Source organism: Schistocerca piceifrons, chromosome 4, assembly GCF_021461385.2.
Source record: "Schistocerca piceifrons isolate TAMUIC-IGC-003096 chromosome 4, iqSchPice1.1, whole genome shotgun sequence".
In the NCBI taxonomy this organism is placed as follows: domain Eukaryota; kingdom Metazoa; phylum Arthropoda; class Insecta; order Orthoptera; family Acrididae; genus Schistocerca; species Schistocerca piceifrons.
In genome coordinates, this window is record NC_060141.1 from 58,917,726 (window position 1) to 58,937,719 (window position 19,994).

Below are 19,994 nucleotides of genomic sequence, written 5' to 3' on the forward strand. Positions count from 1 at the left end.
TCCACAGTACATCGATGTTGTCGCCAGTGGTCGGCGGAAGGTGCACGTGCCCGTCGACCTGGGACCGGACCGCAGCGACGCACGGATGCACGCCAAGACCGTAGGATCCTACGCAGTGCCGTAGGGGACCGCACCGCCACTTCCCAGCAAATTAGGGACACTGTTGCTCCTGGGGTATCGGCGAGGACCATTCGCAACCGTCTCCATGAAGCTGGGCTACGGTCCCGCACACCGTTAGGCCGTCTTCCGCTCACGCCCCAACATCGTGCAGCCCGCCTCCAGTGGTGTCGCGACAGGCGTGAATGGAGGGACGAATGGAGACGTGTCGTCTTCAGCGATGAGAGTCGCTTCTGCCTTGGTGCCAATGATGGTCGTATGCGTGTTTGGCGCCGTGCAGGTGAGCGCCACAATCAGGACTGCATACGACCGAGGCACACAGGGCCAACACCCGGCATCATGGTGTGGGGAGCGATCTCCTACACTGGCCGTACACCACTGGTGATCGTCGAGGGGACACTGAATAGTGCACGGTACATCCAAACCGTCATCGAACCCATCGTTCTATCATTCCTAGACCGGCAAGGGAACTTGCTGTTCCAACAGGACAATGCACGTCCGCATGTATCCCGTGCCACCCAACGTGCTCTAGAAGGTGTAAGTCAACTACCCTGGCCAGCAAGATCTCCGGATCTGTCCCCCATTGAGCATGTTTGGGACTGGATGAAGCGTCGTCTCACGCGGTCTGCACGTCCAGCACGAACGCTGGTCCAACTGAGGCGCCAGGTGGAAATGGCATGGCAAGCCATTCCACAGGACTACATCCAGCATCTCTACGATCGTCTCCATGGGAGAATAGCAGCCTGCATTGCTGCGAAAGGTGGATATACACTGTACTAGTGCCGACATTGTGCATGCTCTGTTGCCTGTGTCTATGTGCCTGTGGTTCTGTCAGTGTGATCATGTGATGTATCTGACCCCAGGAATGTGTCAATAAAGTTTCCCCTTCCTGGGACAATGAATTCACGGTGTTCTTATTTCAATTTCCAGGAGTATATATATATATATATATATATATATATATATATATATATATATATATATATTTGAATTGCAAAAAACTAGTAATAAAAAAAATATTGCATGGCGCGAGATTCGATCCGGCGACCTTCGGATTACGAACCCCAGCGCGCTTACCGCTGCGCTATGACGCTGTAGAAAATCATTAATCGTAGAGAGTATTTCACCGCAACGGCTGAGAAGTGCATCTTGGTGCTTTGCCACATTACACCTCTGGCCATGAGCTTTTATTATGCGCAGTATGAATCGAATCTGAATTTCAGAATTGGCGGCCTCCCCTTGTGAGTGAAATCGGGACTCATCTGACCAGACCACGGTTTTCCAGTCGTCTAGGGCCCAACCGATATGGTCACGAGCCCAGCAGAGGCGCTGCAGGGGATTTCGTGCTGTTAGTGTGGTGTCACCGTCAGACACCACACTTGCTAGGTGGTAGCCTTTAAATCGGCGCCGTCGGACCCGTGTGGCGCCACTATCAGTGACTGCAGACCGAGCGCCGCCACACGGCAGGTCTAGTCTCGAGAGACTCACTAGCACTCGCCCCAATTGTACAGCCGACTTTGCTAGCGATGGTTCACTGTCTACAGACGCTCTCAGTTGCAGAGACGACAGTTTAGCATAGCCTTCAGCTATGTCATTTGCTATGACCTAGCAAGGCGCCATATTCAGTTACTATTGATATTGATATTGTGAATCATGTACCGCCAAGAGCGACGTTCATCATTAATGGATTAAAGTTAAGTATCAAACTACTTCCGTCCGCTTTCTGAGTTCTAATTCCTTGTCATGTTCCAGACCTCACGTCAGTACAATTCTTCCCTCATCACGCCATCCTGCGTGAGCTAAAACGCGTGCATTTCGGCCTCCTCTAGTAACACGGTGTTGGCTCTGCTGCCAACACTACAGTTAGCACAGGCACTGGCGTCGGTCATCTGTTGCCACAGTCCATTAACGGCAAATTCCGCCGCCCTGTCGCGACGGATACGTTCGTCATGCGTCCCAAATTGATTTCTGCGCTCATTTCACGCAGTATTGCTTGTCTGTTAGCGCTGACAACTCAACGCAAGTGGCGCCGTTGTCGGTCGTTAAGTGAAGGCCGTCAGCTATTGCGTTGTCCCTGGTGAGAGGTAGTGCTTGAAATTTGGTGTTCTCGGCGCAGTCTTGACACTGTGGATCTCGGAATGTTGAATACCCTGACGATTACCGAAATAGAATGTGCGATGCATCTAGATCCAACAACCATTCCACATTCAAAGTCTGTTGATACCCGTGGCGCGGCCATAATCGCGTCGGAAATCTTTTCTCATCAGTCACCCGAGCACAGATGACAGCTCCGCCAATGTATTGCCCTTTTATACCTCGTGTATGCCATACTACCGCCGTCTGCACAGGGCTATTACAAATGATTGAAGCGATTTCATAAATTCACTGTAGCTCCATTCATTGACATATGGTCACGACACACTACAGATACGTAGAAAAACTCATAAAGTTTTGTTCGGCTGAAGCCGCACTTCAGGTTTCTGCCGCCAGAGCGCTCGAGAGCGCAGTGAGACAAAATGGCGACAGGAGCCGAGAAAGCGTATGTCGTGCTTGAAATGCACTCACATCAGTCAGTCATAACAGTGCAACGACACTTCAGGACGAAGTTCAACAAAGATCCACCAACTGCTAACTCCATTCGGCGATGGTATGCGCAGTTTACAGCTTCTGGATGCCTCTGTAAGGGGATATCAACGGGTCGGCCTGCAGTGAGCGAAGAAACGGTTGAACGCGTGCGGGCAAGTTTCACGCGTAGCCCGCGGAAGTCGACGAATAAAGCAAGCAGGGAGCTAAACGTACCACAGCCGACGGTTTGGAAAATCTTACGGGAAAGGTTAAAGCAGAAGCCTTACCGTTTACAATTGCTACAAGCCCGATGACAAAGTCAAACGCTTTGAATTTTCGGCGCGGTTGCAACAGCTCATGGAAGAGGATGCGTTCAGTGCGAAACTTGTTTTCAGTGATGAAGCAACATTTTTTCTTAATGGTGAAGTGAACAGACACAATGTGCGAATCTGGGTAGTAGAGAATCCTCACACATTCGTGCAGCAAATTCGCAATTCACCAAAAGTTAACGTGTTTTGTGCAATCTCACGGTTTAAAGTTTACGGCCCCTTTTTCTTCTGCGAAAAAAACGTTACAGGACCCGTGTATCTGGACATGCTGGAAAATTGACTCATGCCACAATTGGAGACCGACAGCGCCGACTTCATCTTTCAACAGGATGGTGCTCCACCGCACTTCCATCATGATGTTCGGCATTTCTTAAACAGGAGATTGGAAAACCGATGGATCGGTCGTGGTGGAGATCATGATCAGCAATTCATGTCATGGCCTCCACGCTCTCCCGACTTAACCCCATGCAATTTCTTTCTGTGGGGTTATGTGAAAGATTCAGTGTTTAAACCTCCTCTACCAAGAAACTTGCCAGAACTGCGAGCTCGCATCAACGATGCTTTCGAACTCATTGATGGGGACATGCTGCGCCGATTGTGGGAGGAACTTGATTATCGGCTTGATGTCTGCCAAATCACTAAAGGGGCACATATCGAACATTTGTGAATGCCTAAAAAAACTTTTTGAGTTTTTGTATGTGTGTGCAAAGCATTGTGAAAATATCTCAAATAATAAAGTTATTGTAGAGCTGTGAAATCGCTTCAATCATTTGTAATATCCCTGTATATCTGCATATCGCTATCCTGTAACGTTTGCCACATCACTGTACGTCGATTTAGAACTCCCGTAACCTGTTATCTTAGAGTTTGAGTGTATTACAGAAAACCAGCCGGGAAGAAACAGTGCTTTGGTGTCACGTGTAAAATCCGTGTCATGTTTTAGTCGACGTGTGGCTACATTTTCCTTGCGAAGGTACCAAATTGCACATACCGCGCGCAATCCGCTAAAAGAGGCTGGCAAAATATTTATCAGTTGCAGCCTACGTACCTTCTCCAGGTGGGAGGGGGCAGGCTGCAGGAAGTCGTGTGCGCCCTCTGTGCGTGAACAGTGTAAACTTTTCTGTGGTTTTCGTGTTTTAACTGTTTGCTTTTCATGTTTTCTGAGACGAAGATTGGGGATCAGGCTGGCGTTTGCCTAAATTGGCGTAGGTTCAAAAATGGTTCAAATGGCTCTGAGCACTATGGGACTTAACAGCTATGGTCATCAGTCCCCTAGAATTTAGAACTACTTAAACCGAACTAACCTAAGGACAGTACACAACACCCAGCCATCACGAGGCAGAGAAAATCCCTGACCCCGCCGGGAATCGAACCCGGGAACCCGGGCGTGGGAAGCGAGAACGCTACCGCACGACCACGAGTTGCGGGCAATTGGCGCAGGAAACCACCTAATACCCTCAGTCATGCTGCCGGGCGTACCATTAATCTAGCAAGCAGATTTGATCCAGGTCTGATGCTTGTCTCTGCATCTTAAGCCAACCCGCCGTCCGCTGAATTATAAGAATGGGCCAGATGTGGAAGGCAATTTCTGGCAGCAGGCGGCAACCCTGCGTACGAATCGCCTGCGAAACGATCTCTCAACGGTGCCAAGAAGAGCAAAATAGATTTCGCTGAAGTATACATGTCATGTACCTCCTAGTGGTGCTAGCGACAAAAAGGAGGTTAACTCGTATGGAATAGTTCGATTTCATTGTTACTGCCACTACTTCTGTAGACAGGAACAAGTTGGAATGTGTAAAAACTTTGACGACGAAAGTATTTCGGTTGGGTGGTGTTCCACGTTATAGGTGAATCAGGACTGATGTGGTGGAACACCAGGAGAGATTCTGAAACTTACGTAGATACGCTTGAATCCTTGAGTTATTTCGGCCTATTAAGAAATCTGACGACAGCTTAATTTGACAACATAATGGCGCCATCGACGTGACCATTAAGTCGCAGGACTGGTTTCTACAAAATGAAATGCAACTCCTGAGATGAGATGGTCCAATAGAGAATTTCTGAGAGCCCTTGGAGGGAGTGTGTGCTGCAGTGGACGCCAATGTGGAACTGTGACAGAGCTGTCATTCTGGATCAGTATACTGCAGTTTCAACGGACGACGTGAACAACCAGAAGCAATCGAAACCGAAGACAATGTTTGAACTGAGCAAGCACGCTAGTGGCTCCGTTAAGTACTGGATATATAGTGTCAAGTATTTGCTCTCCATTTTTCGTACACTCTGAACAGTAAAATATTGATTTCATACCAGTTTCCACCCTTTAAAAGAGGATTTTGACGCAAATGCAATATACAGGCCAAAAAACGTGCTGTTGGTAGCGAGACCAGAGTGTCTTTGAACAAGTCTCCTCCATTGTATTGAGGGACTGCGCAGAGGTTCGAGTCCTCCCTCGGGCATGTTGTTCTTAGCATAAGTTAGTTTATGCAGTGTGTAAGTCTAGGGACCGATGACCTAAGCAGTTTCGTCCATTAGGAATTCACACACATTTGAACTTTTTTCCATTGTATTGAATGTGTAATACCTTTTTCTGTCATGGACATACTGCTTAACTCACTCTTACACTATGGTGCACACAAAGCTCTGTCAGAGGAGTAAAGCAACCAAAGTGCGAGAAAAATGCCACTCAAAATCTTCAGTCCCAGAACTTCAAATTACTGAAGTAACACTGAAGCTACTAGCAGTCAAACAACGCATTTTTGCCTTTGTTTTTCAGTTACTTGCTCGAGTATGGTTCGTGATATATTGATCTTTGTCGCATGTTTTTAGTAAAAAGCCTCTAAAATGTAATTGTTGTACAGTAGTTTCCAGCCTACAAGACCATTGCAGGCTAGAGAATGAAAAATGATATGCCTTACAATGCCTACCTTCCACTACTCGATAAAGAATGTGCTAATCCATTTGCATTTCGGTGGAGCGCAGCAGCCAGAACTAAGTGGATGACATTATGCAGAGAAAACGAGGCTCTGCCGCCACGGAGCAGGTGGACTCGCGTCATCAACAATAGTTTAAACATACTCGTCCAAGTCATCATCGCTGATATTCCTTCGTACATAACATGTTAGAAACGTTTATACCGTTCTTGCTTCATTGTCAACAGCGCTGGGATGGAAAACAGCAGGTTACTGTATGAATTTACGTAGATATGGTAACGATTTCCAAAGCTTACATATTCAAAACATATCTTCCGTCATTTATATGCAAGTTACTGATACACAGCTAACCCTCGTTAGTACCATTCAGCGAACGAGATTTTTATGTCGGAACTTTAACTCCCCCTCCCTCTCAAGTTTGTTGTTAAAAGTAGTGTTGTGTAGTTCTGGTCTGAACTATGATACGCTTCCTGAGTTATGAAGAAAAAGTGCTTCTTATTAAGAAGAGTTTATGTTGTATGTATGCCGTACTTCTGCAGAATCACAGAGTGCTTGATATATTTCGATATCACTGATGTGCGTATCTACTGAACCCACACTGGAAACAACTATTGCATCACGTTGTCCTTGTCAGATAAGCACAACATGACTAAACCTTCTTTGCAGCCTGAGTCTGCAAGTTCCGTATCAGTAAGCGATTACGCCGTTTCCTTAAATCATGTGTTACGTATCCAAGGCATAACTTCATCTCTAATTTCGTTCCATCTCTTATATACATCGATTTACAAAACCCTTCAGTGTCGTAAGATTACACTGCGCATCTTACCTCAAAACCTCTTTATTCTCTCGTATCTTACTTCTTGTCAGATGTGACCTTAATAGTCAGTAAGAGTAGAGTATCTAACTCAAACGAATATCGCCAATATCTAAAATATTTTTCCACTCGAATTTTTAGGACTAATGCAGTATTTAATAGTCGTCTATGGATTTATTTGGTGGCATCCTTCATCTCTCTCTCTTTTCGACGTATGTGCTATACAGACAGCAATCGGTTAGCTGTTTTACACATTCTAATCTTGGGATCTTCCCCTCACAGTTCTCCACAGTATTCCTCATTTTAGTGATCAGGTACCTGTTTCTAGATGTCGTACCAGATGTCCTATAGGCTTGCCCCTCTTCCACACTTTTTGTCCCTCGCCTATTGTTTCTTTACTATCATATAACTACATACTTATTTCGTATGCTTAACTTTCAACCTCCTTTCCTAGCAACACATTTAAATTCGTTCCAGTATCTTCCTTTTTCTGTTTTATTTCTGTTCTTCCGTTTACGGTTTCAAAATTTCTACCAGAAGTCCATAAGAATATTTGATACTGGGACAGATCCTTCGCTAAAGACAGCTTCCTTCAGATATGCCAGTCTCCTTTCGATGTCCTCCTTGCTTTCACCATAATACGCTATGTTGTCTTCATGACAGCAGAATTCTTTCACTGATGACGTAGTGGAATCCACAGTTTATATATTTAGCAAGCCTCTGTTGGCCTTTCCGATACATTTTTATCATTCGTCTTTGTTCACGCCAGCAGTTCTATGCTGTTACGGAGTACAGTTGTGCCACTTAACCGTACTTTCTATTTAGTCTATTATTAAATCCCCACTTTACTTCTTGATAGAAGCCTGAAATGCTGCAGAGACTTAACAGTGTTTATATTGACAAAAGGCCACGCTCAGTACTCTGTGAAGGATTTACAATCTTTTATTTCTTTTTTTGTAGCGAGTCGCAATACAGAAAGGTTAAAAATATTTTTAAAAAATATTTTCTTTGTTTATATTTCATGCTACATTTAATGCATTATTTTGTGGCCATTTATTGCTGGTTAATTATTAGGAATATTTTTATTATTTTTTCAATAGCCTACAAGTATCTCACTTCATAATGAACAACGGTACGAGGTGACAAGTGAAAGCAATGCACAGTGAGACTATTCCTTTAAATTCACTTTGAAGATCGTGTGCAGTGTTTTACTTAGAGAATAAACAGTATTTAAGTCGTTGATTGCGTTGGCTAATCTATAACAATTTTTGTTCCTTTGCCTTGATCGATAGGGCGAGTACAGAATTTCAGCGATAACTGGAAGGCAATCTGAGACAACTTTCCAATGATTACTTTTTTTCCCGTTGTAGTACTTGCAAGGGAATGACTATGAGTGTGAAATATCAGGAGTTGTATGCCCAGCTGTCAGTATCGGGCAACGCGCCAAGAATATTTTGGCATCAGATGTTGTCTCTCAGTTTTGTTGCAAATTGACCGTTACCTTGAGAAACTATTTTTAAATTTGGAACGCTACCTTCATTGTGATAATCTAGTTTACTGTCCCTAAGTGTAAAGTTCTTGGCACAAGGTGGCAGAGAATCTCTTAACTCATTGTGGCTACTGGTTTCTGAGTGGAAGTTGGTGGATAATGGCCTCCTTTGTGTAGAAGCCTTCCTTCAAGAACGTATTAGAATTAAGTTCTGCAGGACAGACAATGTTACGCAGCCGTCTAGTGTGTTAAAATGCAAGAGGTACTGTAGTACTCACAACTAACAATGCAATAGGTATCTATAGGATTCTGAAGTCCTAAACGAAATAATTTTTAACACCCACAGAGTTTTATTGCTTCTTTTTTACTCAGTATTTCAAGTGTTCGCTGTAATTAGAGAAAGAAATACAGGCTGTTTCAAAACTGACCGGTATATTTGAAACGGCAATAAAAACTAAACGAGAAGCGATAGAATTACACCGTTTGTTGCAATATGCTTGGGACAACAGTACATTTTCAGGCGGACAAACTTTCGAAATTACAGTAGTTACAATTTTCAACAACAGATGGCGCTGCAAGTGCTGTGAAAGATATAGAAGACAACGCAGTCTGTGGGTGCGCCATTCTGTACGTCGTCTTTCTGCTGTAAGCGTGTGCTGTTCACAACGTGCAAGTGTGCTGTAGACAACATGGTTTATTCCTTAGAACAGAGGATTTTTCTGGTGTTGGAATTCCACCGCCTAGAACACAGTGTTGTTGCAACAAGGCGAAGTTTTCAACGGAGGTTTAATGTAACCAAAGGACCGAAAAGCGATACAATAAAGGATCTGTTTGAAAAATTTCAACGGACTGGGAAGATGACGGATGAACGTGCTGGAAAGGTAGGGCGACCGCGTACGGCAACCACAGAGGGCAACGCGCAGCTAGTGCAGTAGGTGATCCAACAGCGGCCTCGGGTTTCCGTTCGCCGTGTTGCAGCTGCGGTCCAAATGACGCCAACGTCCACGTATCGTCTCATGCGCCAGAGTTTACACCTCTATCCGTACAAAATTCAAACGCGGCAACCCCTCAGCGCCGCTACCATTGCTGCACGAGAGACATTCGCTAACGATATAGTGCACAGGATTGATGATGGCGATATGCATTTGGGCAGCATTTGGTTTACTGACGAAGCTTATTTTTACCTGGACGGCTTCGTCAATAAACAGAACTGGCGCATATGGGGAACCGAAAAGCCCCATGTTGCAGTCCCATCGTCCCTGCATCCTCAAAAAGTACTGGTCTGGACCGCCATTTCTTCCAAAGGAATCATTGGCCCATTTTTCAGATTCGAAACGATTACTGCATCACGCTATCTGGACATTCTTCGTGAATTTGTGGCGGTACAAACTGCCTTAGACGACACTGCGAACACCTCGTGGTTTATGCAAGATGGTGCCCGGCCACATCGCACGGCCGACGTCTTTAATTTCCTGAATGAATATTTCGATGATCGTGTGATTGCTTTGGGCTATCCGAAACATACAGGAGGCGGCGTGGATTGGCCTCCCTATTCGCCAGACATGAACCCCTGTGACTTCTTTCTGTGGGGACACTTGAAAGACCAGGTGTACCGCCAGAATCCAGAAACAATTGAACAGCTGAAGCAGTACATCTCATCTGCATGTGAAGCCATTCCGCCAGACACGTTGTCAAGGGTTTCGGGTAATTTCATTCAGAGACTACGCCATATTATTGCTACGCATGGTGGATATGTGGAAAATATCGTACTATAGAGTTTCCCAGACCGCAGCGCCATCTGTTGTTGAAAATTGTAACTACTGTAATTTCGAAAGTTTGTCTGCCTGAAAATGTACTGTTGTCCCAAGCATATTGCAACAAACGGTGTATTTCTATCGCTGCTCGTTTAGTTTTTATTGCCGTTTCAAATATACCGGTCATTTTTGAAACACCCTGTATTTACATAATACAGAAATCCGCGTAGTTTAGTGCGGTATTCATGTGGAACCAATAACTAAATACAGTAATATCAATTTTAGAATTACATGAATGCAGCAGTTATTCCATATTGTTTTACAAGTCAGGTTTATATGCGAAAGCCAGAATTATATTACTAGGCTTAAAAATTTCTAAAAACGGTTGGTGATTTGTTAAAGTTTCGCATGTTTCACCCATATTTTCCACCCACATTGACCAACAACAGATTTATTTCAGACGTATGGACTTCAGTGACGCATGTACTGCGGGATCTTTTTGTTTCTTAGATCGAATATCATCTTCAGGTTTTATAGTGTAACATTGTACAAATTTTCCTTTATTTTAAGTGAAACATGCAATTTCACATATGTTTCGAAAATGACTGCACTTTACAACTAACACGATCAGGGTATTCACCATGCGGCTACAGCTCACTTTTATGTCCGTGTTTGCTTTCAGATGCTTTGAAAAGGATTATGCCTGGAACAAACACATTTTTCGTCGTTTTTCAGCCACACATGTTCCACCGAAGTTTAAACATCATCAATGAGTTCCCTTTACTTTTCAGTCGAATAACTGATGTCATGTTGGACCGTGAGTATTATCATGCAATTTTCTTCCTGTTATTCTGCAGAAAAATAAAGGAAAGCAAATAATGATGGTGATACTTCACTAAAATTTATATGAGTGAAAAATGAAGAAAATTGTACATCCTCAATGCAGAATTCTTTCCAAAAGAGATTTACCACCACTTTGATATACGTATGAGCATTTCCTACGTCCAGCTGTAGTTGTGTCTTTATACCAAATATCATACATAGCATTTTTTCAAAACTCATAACGAATACGAACCAAGCGCTAACTAATTCAGTGTCTAAGGTTTACTGCTGACAGCGGAAAAGTCGTACGTCTCTGTCAATCAATGCCAAGCCGAATGACTACTTGCTTAAGGGCCAGAGGTGAACCAAACTGTCATTGATTTGCTCGACTTGTGAAGCTCTCTCTCTCTCTCTCTCTCTCTCTCTCTCTCTCTCTCGAATAAATGATCCAATTTTACCGAAAGTATAATCATTTGTTAGAGGGAGACGAAGAGATGAATACACTAAGCAGATTTAGAAGGGTGTGGGTTTCAGTAGTTACGCAGAGATGAAGAGACTTGCGCAGGACAGAGTAGCATGGAGAGCTGCATCAAACCAGTCTCTGGACTAAAGACCACAACACAACAGTAATCTTTTGTTTTTCTGTACATGTACGTCAGATCTACCGATTTCCGTCTTATTCGGATAATTCCTTCGTGCTGCGCCGCTGTTTTTGTGTTACAGAGTATCACATAAAATTTTACTCAATAGAAATTGGTTTTGACCTAATATAACACTTTCAACCTGTCCATAAAATTGTATGAAATACCTGTCCCTTTCCATATCTATCTTTTTAGTTGCATTTACTTCATGAGATTTCTCCATGTGTTTCGGAAATTATTCCCTACTTCCTGACCTGTATTGGAAATCAAAACCACCTCTTATTCACGGTGGCTTAATAGGTTTTGTGGGCGATAGTTTCCATGAAGCAATTGGGCAAAGCCTGATATGAGAGCACTGCTCGTGACATTGTTTTTCCGAACAACCTTTTGAAACAACTGATCTACTGGATGTTCCAAAATGAATATTTGGGTTTTAAGACTGTGTAGTATTTATTGCACTCAACTTCTAATTATAAGTAATACATCAAATGAGGAGTTTTGTTAGTATACCTGTGCGGGCGTACTGTTTCCTTCGTGTTCCGTTAGGGAGCTGTAATAGCAAAGATGGCGACTAGTGGACAAAAACCTTTTTGTTGTTACAGTCTGCAAGTACTGTATCTGTTGTTATAGTGCAACGTGCGTTCCGCATTAAGTTCCACTGTAATACTGCAAGTGATTATTACATCCATCTAGGTGTCATTAAGTTTGAACGCACTGCCTGCCTTTGCAATGGGAAGAGTACGAGACGACCAAGAGTGACTGAAGAGGTTGTTAGTTAACTACACATTCCATACATGATTTGAACGATTCTTTTATCGCAATGAAGTTGAACGAGTCAGTTTATATGATATCTTAACATTAAAGACCACATTATTATTTTAGTCCTTCTGCACATGCAAATACACTTACAAACACGATTTTTTGTTGTTGAAATAGTGAGAAAATCTTTCACCCTTAGCTCCAAGAACTGAGTTCGGAAGGCTAGTCGTGAATTAGCAGTTCCAGTGACGTCTTTGTGGAGATTTTTAAGGAGACTCTTACGAATTGGTCTTTATTCTTTACAGTTGCTACAAGCTCTAAAGCCTGGAGACTACTTTTCGCGTGCCAACTTTGTAAAAGAAATGTTGCTGCATGACGATGAAGATTTTCTGGTCGTATGAATGTGATGAATTCGACGTTTCATCTTTGTGGAAATGTGAAAACACGTAATGTGTGCGGAGGATTAGCAAATCCCCACGAAATAGTACAGTAAACTGAATGTTCTTTGTGCCACATCGCGGCGGAAAGTTTATGCGGGTTTCTTTAACGGTGAAGCAGTTGTAACTGATGTTTCTTGTTTCTTGATGCGCTAGAATTATGGTTCTTTCTTCAATTGGAAGCTGAACCACGGAACTTTATTTGGCAGCAAGATGGTGCACCGCATCACTGACGTAACTCAGTACTCGATTGGTTAAAATACATTTTTACCCGACCGCTGGATTGGCCGCAAGGGGCCGGATGGCGTAGCTTGAGCCTCCAAGTTCACCCGATCTGACGCCATGTGACTTTTATGTTTGAGGGGTTCATAAAGGACCGTGTGTATGTGATTCCGCTACCAGCTCATCTACGCGAGTCATATAACTTGACTGAAACAGTTGTTGCAAATATTACTCCTGACACACTGAGCAAGGCATGAGAAGAACTTGCCCATTGACTCGATGTGTGGCCTGTGACGAATGGTGCTCACACTGATCACTACTAAGAAAAACTGATTATTTCGTTCTTTCAGTTGATGTATTATTTATAACTGTAAGTAGATTGCAATAAGTACTACAAGCCTAACCTCGATATATAGTTTGGAACGCCTGATATTTTAGTCGAAGTACGGTTTTCTGTGTTTTTATTCCTTCCTCTCACCACCTTTCGAATTGGTGCAATCCTTATATTGGAAACAGTATTTGCATGCGAACAGGATGGACAATTTGTGACGGCCGCAGAATGTCATGAAGTTTCACAGAATTATCCACATAATTGGCCATCTGCGTAGCTTAAAATTACATGAAACTTAATTTGATTCTTAAGACATGTCATAATTCTGTGGCGTAGGGCATGTTTAACGCCATGGCAATGACGTCACAAGCTATCAGAATAATTGAAACATCCGCAGCTGAAACTGGGCAGTTGTGTGAGCAGTTTTGGAGAATGTTGAGTTAGGTGGACTAGTGATTCTGATTTTTCGATTTTATTAAATAATTTGTTGGAAATATAGACTGACCCAGGTGCACAGTGTGTTTGTACGGAACAATAATAAGCAAACATTACTCGAAGTTGATTTTTTTGTGTGTTTATAAAGCCAAGATCACCTCAGTGATAAAACAGACCCAAACTAACGACCACAAAATGAATACATCCACAGCAGTTGTGTCTTTGAAAATCTGCCGATGTAGATCTCAGTGCTATAAACGAGGTCTCTGGCGTGGTGTAACATCTGCCAGCGATCTGCTCGCGTGTGGACGGCGCTGGAAGCGACGGCGGACAGAATAGGCCAGGCCTCGTGAGGGTACGCTAACTGCTGTTGCATCAGCTCTGTGACGCACGTAATCGCGTGTTTTCCGACGAGGACTAGAAACGACGAAGGTTTACCTTGGTTTAACTACGTGTACCCAAGCAGGGACTGTTCAAACGCAGCACTCTGTGTAAGAGAATACCCAGGACAAGACTGATGGCGTGTACACGTCCCCCGCCCCAGCAACGTCTATTATCAAAGCGAGAAATATGTGGCTAATACGCCGATGACGCCAAAATGGTGTGCGTTTACGTCAAAACTTTTACGCTCCAATATATACAAATAAAACTCAATCCCAAGCATGTATGGAGCTACTGGCATTTAAATTCATACCACACACTAGTGCCAGACATAAGTATCCTCATCTCTTCACAAATTACGGCTCAGTTTCAGTGCGTCTGATGTGATACGGAAGTTTGTAATACCTTTCCAAGCATATATCTCGTTGCATGGAGTACGTTACCATGATTCACCATATTTATTTGTACTTTGTGGTCGGATGATCTTGTTGTCACAGTTGTTAGTTAACCTAAGAGGGGGGGGGGGGGGGGGTCAAGTGGGAAAGTCTGTGCGGCGTCTGTCTGTGGTGAATCGTGTAAAATTTGTTCTGTTAAACTGTCTTGCGTATTGTATTTTCAGACGTAGAGATTGGGGACCGGCACAGTATTTGCCGAAACCAGCGTGGAAAACGGCCTAAAAACCACACTCAGACTGGGCGGTTTACCACTCCAGCGTGGATTCGATCACTGTCTCGCCAGCTAGAGCACTGCGCAATGGGAAAAAAAAACTGCACTGCTACTTTAAAACATTGTGAATTAGCTTTCACTAATATTGTTCCACGGAAGGTGAGGAAATAATTTCAGAGATTCATCGAACAATGTAAGATGGTAGCACAACCAGCCTTATTATGAACAGATTACTCCAGAAGTACTGGCGTCCTGTAAATTTAGATCAGTTTTGCAAGAAGTTTCATTTGCTTATTATGACTAGACTTCTTTATCTGACTTTAGCAACGTTTAGCAGCAGTTTGTCACAGGTAGCTAGAGCAACGAACAGACGTGTAAAAGTCCTGAAAGGTTACGGAAAAGGCTACAGATTGTTATACACTCCTGTATTTCTGAGTTTATGCTCCACTGGAAGGTAAGTTACAGTTAAATTGTTATAACGTAATAAAGTCAGTATTTGAGATAAACGTTCGCAGTTTAACTAGTATGAGTCACTTTAATGTCCCGAATGAACAATTTAGGGTTTTTCAGCCTTCTAAAGATGTGTACCATGTTAATTTGTATGTCTGCGTAGATAAACAGCATGTTTCGTGATAAGAAACTAAGCATTTCGTGCAACCAATCCCTTTCTCTCCCTGTGCATTTTGCCATATCAAAAAGTAAAGTAATCTTCATAAATAGCAAACCAAAATCAGTGTTTAATTAACGCTCCAAATTTCTTCCCGGGCCGGAAATAGGAACAGCACGGGGGACGAAATTACGAACATCTCCGGATCTATTATAATGGTCGCTGCATCAACACAGGCCAGACGCTTTATCATAACGATTACACACCTGAAACTGCAACCCACGACTGAAATTCAGCCCAATATTTGAATTAGCGCTCAGACCAGGGACTGCAGGTTGTTAATTTGACTGCTACTTTACCTCACCGGAAAAAAAGGAATTCCTTCGTACATCCAAGCTACACGACCTCGACACCACCAACTCTGTCCTCGATACTGTGGACAGAGGCTTCACATGTACACGGAGCTAAACATTTGTTACCAACTATTGAAACCGAAAATTCCTGCGGGGACGATACTGGGGCCCGTTACCGTACGGAATACGTTTCATGACCGCATGTTATCACCATTTCGGAGAACGACAATTCCTTCTGTACGGGTCAACATTGGTTTCAGAAACAATGATCTTATGAAATTCAGCTCGCTGCATTCGTTCATCAACACCAGAATGCAGTAAACGAGTACATCGGTGTCCAAGTTAATGTCTTACGGATATCCGATAAAGTTCAGCACTGTCGCCTGGTGAAAAACTGCGGAATAGTGGGCCAGCTTCGTAACTGAGTTATAGATATTCTAGCTGATAGAGGGCGAAATTGTCTTAAAGAGCGGGTATCGTTCAGTTTTTCAAGCTGTAGAGAATCGACGCTTAGTGGGGTGCGTGGCCAGTTGACCTTCAACATGAAAGAATGTAACGTATTGTCAAAAAAGAAGCGAAATACCCATTATTGCTGAATTAAGTGATTGACCGCCACCACTTAAAGTCGTAAAATTCTTCATGCAGAGCGACGTACAGCGGAAGAATGACTTAGGACTATGTAGGTGTAGGAAAACTAGGTGTCAACAGAAATTCGTAGGAGTAATCCTCAGGAAATCCATTCCACCAAAGGAATCATTTTCCCCCGTCAGTATTCCTAACGACACTTCACAGCGAAAGACGCTATGGTATTTTCTTTTGTATCGTTATATTTGTCGTAAATTACATCTATGCAATGATATACACTGTGAATTGGCTGTTGGGTGCGAAAGCATGGTTCGTAATTACGAGTTCTAAGAACTGGATAAGGAGGTAAAGTGACGCGGTGGGAAACACGTATTTTCACAAGGCTTTACTTCGGAAGTAGCTCAAGGCGTGCGAAACACTCCATCCATCTGCATACACAGAAAACGAAGAAGGGCTCTGTGCAGACTTTGTGAAGTGCACGTACGACCCCCGGTAGGGACAGAAGGAAACAAAACGTGCATGATCTCTCAGTCTCCAGAAGGAAGAAAATTCACAGTGTGATCAATTAGTCGTGACTAATTACTGATGCCTTGTAGGTCGTCCTTTGGTCTTCTATACAGCATTACTGTGTTGTCATGAGACGTCGCGAATAATCTTGTTGTGTGTCAAGCCATGCTCCATGCGATCTAATCTTCAAGGATGATATTTATATTAGGATGCACCGTGGATGCTGTGTGCGTTTCTATGAAGCCCAAGTATCTAGTTCCACTCAACCCCGTTACGGATAGCTGTTACGCTTAGTTCGTGAAAGTCAGTTGCAACTTCTTCGAACCGCTCCCCCACAGTCTGCGTACGATGACTAGGAACATTGTGATTTTGAAAGATGCCGTCACCATCTGCGAGAAAATGCAATTTAGACTGACGCCCACAGCACACAAGGAAATCCGCTCCTGCTCTCATTTGCCTTCTTTCGTGGGCTCCGTACAGCGCACACGATGTTTCCGTTGACTCGAAACACGCAGATCGCGTATAGATAGGATAACCAACACTTCTATCGAACAATATTTTTTTAAGCCGTCAGTAATTCAAACTGGCATGCTCATTGGACCAAGCAAGACGTTTCCACTGCGGAACACGTGCGAATCGTTGTTAATGTAGAGGCAGTTTGCAAGCGTAATCCATTTGTGCGAATTTTTATCGGAGATACGCCACGGATGTGTTGAGAGTATATGTTTGCGCGACCTTTGGTGCGTACCATGCGGTATCGGGGCGCTGCCTCGAATGCCAAGACGAACACCGTGGTGGGTTTGAGGCGGGGGTGGGGGAGGGGGGGGGGCGGTCAGTAGTCATTAAAGCGTTCGCTAGTATTCAGAAAGAGCTGGAGTCACGGGATCAGTTCCCTGTCCCGCCACCTACATTTAGATTTTTTGTTGTTTCCCTGAACAGTTACAGGTGGTGGGTGCCTCCCGAATGGTCAGGTTAGATGTCACGATTGATTAGTGTAAATTGGTGTTCGTTGCGATGTTCTGGAACGAAAAAGATTAAGATACTGATTGTTAAAAAATGTTGAGATTCACCAAAATTTTCAGGGCACGTTCAGTGTCAGTACTTTTTATGTTACATTATAATTAAAAACGTGCAACAGTCTGAAAGCTCAATACTAAACACCTTAAAAATTATGAAAACAATGCTGATGGAACGTGAAAGTGGATATCTTTGCCGAATGGAGTGTCAGTGCTTCATTGAGGAGATATGTTTGCTGCAGTGTTGTGTTGAAGTGAACTATCACTTATTCGTTAGTGTAGGATACTTTACTATATTACAGCATGTTCTAAAAGCGTTATAATCCAAAATTGCTAAAAATAAACAGAAATTTCCTTTATTTCTCGCAGACATGCTGACACTGCAGTGAACAGCTCTTAAGCGTATGCTGCCATCTGCTAGAAACAGGTAGAAACGAAAACACTTGGTACGCTGAGAACGCGTGGTGGATAAAGTACGTGTTAAATCAATCATAACGAGTTTGATTAATCCCTTGAGCGAGAAAAAAATAAATAAATAAAAATAAAATTAGCAAATAGCGTATGCGCTACATAAGAACTGAGGACGTTACAGCGACCCATTTCCTGCCCTATTTTCTACAGTCGAAATTTATGCTTCGTCTCTAACGACCCCATCATAGAGGAGTTCTAAAACCATTTGATCCAATCGATAACCTTCAAGTGTACTCAAAGCATCTGCCATACATCACCTATCTTGACAGCAATCTCAGTGTCCTTTAAACGCGCCGCCTTTTTAATGGCCTACGAAATGGCTCTAAGCACTGTGGGACTTAACAACTGAGGTCATTAGTTCCCTAGAACTTAGAACTACTTGAACTTAACTAACCGAAGGACATCACACACATCCATGCCCGAGGCAGGATTCGAACCTGCGACCGTAACAGCGGCGCGGTTCCGGACTGAATTGCCTAGAACCGCTCGGCCACGGCGGCCGGCACACTCATGCGACCAAACCTGCAATACTGCTCATGTATGTGCGTTTTGTACCAAACAGCACTAACAGGGGTTATTTAACGGGTACAAAGGACAGCAGGCTTGTTTAAATCGTGGGAGAATTTCACGAAGACGCTGAAAGAACTGTATTACTTAGTCAACTTCTAGAACCAACCTTAAGTAGTAAATCTAGGAATTTACTATAACCCCTACGTATCGCTCATTTATGGATCGCGAAGACACACGGAGAGGCGTTTAAAGCAGCCATCCTCTCCGTGCTCCGTACGTGAACGGAACGGGAAAAAGCCCTAAATTTGAACAATGGAAAGTACCCCTTGCCATGCACGCCACGGTGGTTTGCAGGGTACGGATGTACACGTAGAAGCAGCCAGCCATACGATCTCAGGAATACAACTTACTCTTCGAGCCATCCATGTTTGTCCAGTTTTAAACTCACTTTACCGAGCTACTGCAGGCTCACTTCGATTCAGCACGTAATACTGAGCACTAAACACTTTTTCGCAATCCAGGAACCGGGCGTTTACTCACCGTACAAGCGCTGAGTGCCACTGGCAGCTCAGTAAGCTGTCATGTGCTTTCGCTTTAGGACGCGTAAAGTTCAAATGGCACTGAGCACTATGGGACTTAACATCTGAGGTCATCAGTACCCTAAAACTTAGGACTACTTAAACCTAACTAACCTAAGGACATCACACACGTCCATGCCCGAGGCAGGATTCAAACCTGCGACCGTAGCGGTCTCGCGGTTCCAGATTGAAGCGCCTAGAACCACTCGGCCACACCAGTCGGCGGACGCGTAATGGAAAATTAGTACAGCGTCCCGTCGCCTATTAGGCTATTAGAAAGGAAACACAAGCTCGCTTTGGGAAAAGTTGGTTATAAGCGGTCGTGTCCGTGTGAAAGGAAACATTTCAAGCGTTTGGCTTAAGTAACTTAGGAGAACCACGAAAAACCTAATTCTGGGTGGCTGGGCGGTCTATTTGAACCGCTGTCCTCCAAGTATCTTAACACTCTGCCACTTTCCTCGGTCCGACGCGTGTGGGAGTGAGCACCAGCGCTCTGCTCCTCGCAGAAGGGTTTATCGGACGACTTGTGGGCGAGCGACTGCTATCTGGTCGAAGATAAGGCCTCCCCCCGCCTCCTTTACGAGCGGCCGACCCGCTGCTACGCCAGGATAACCAGGTACAAGCCACCTGCAACGCACCACGTTGCCAGAACTACACGTCCTTGAGTTTCAAACC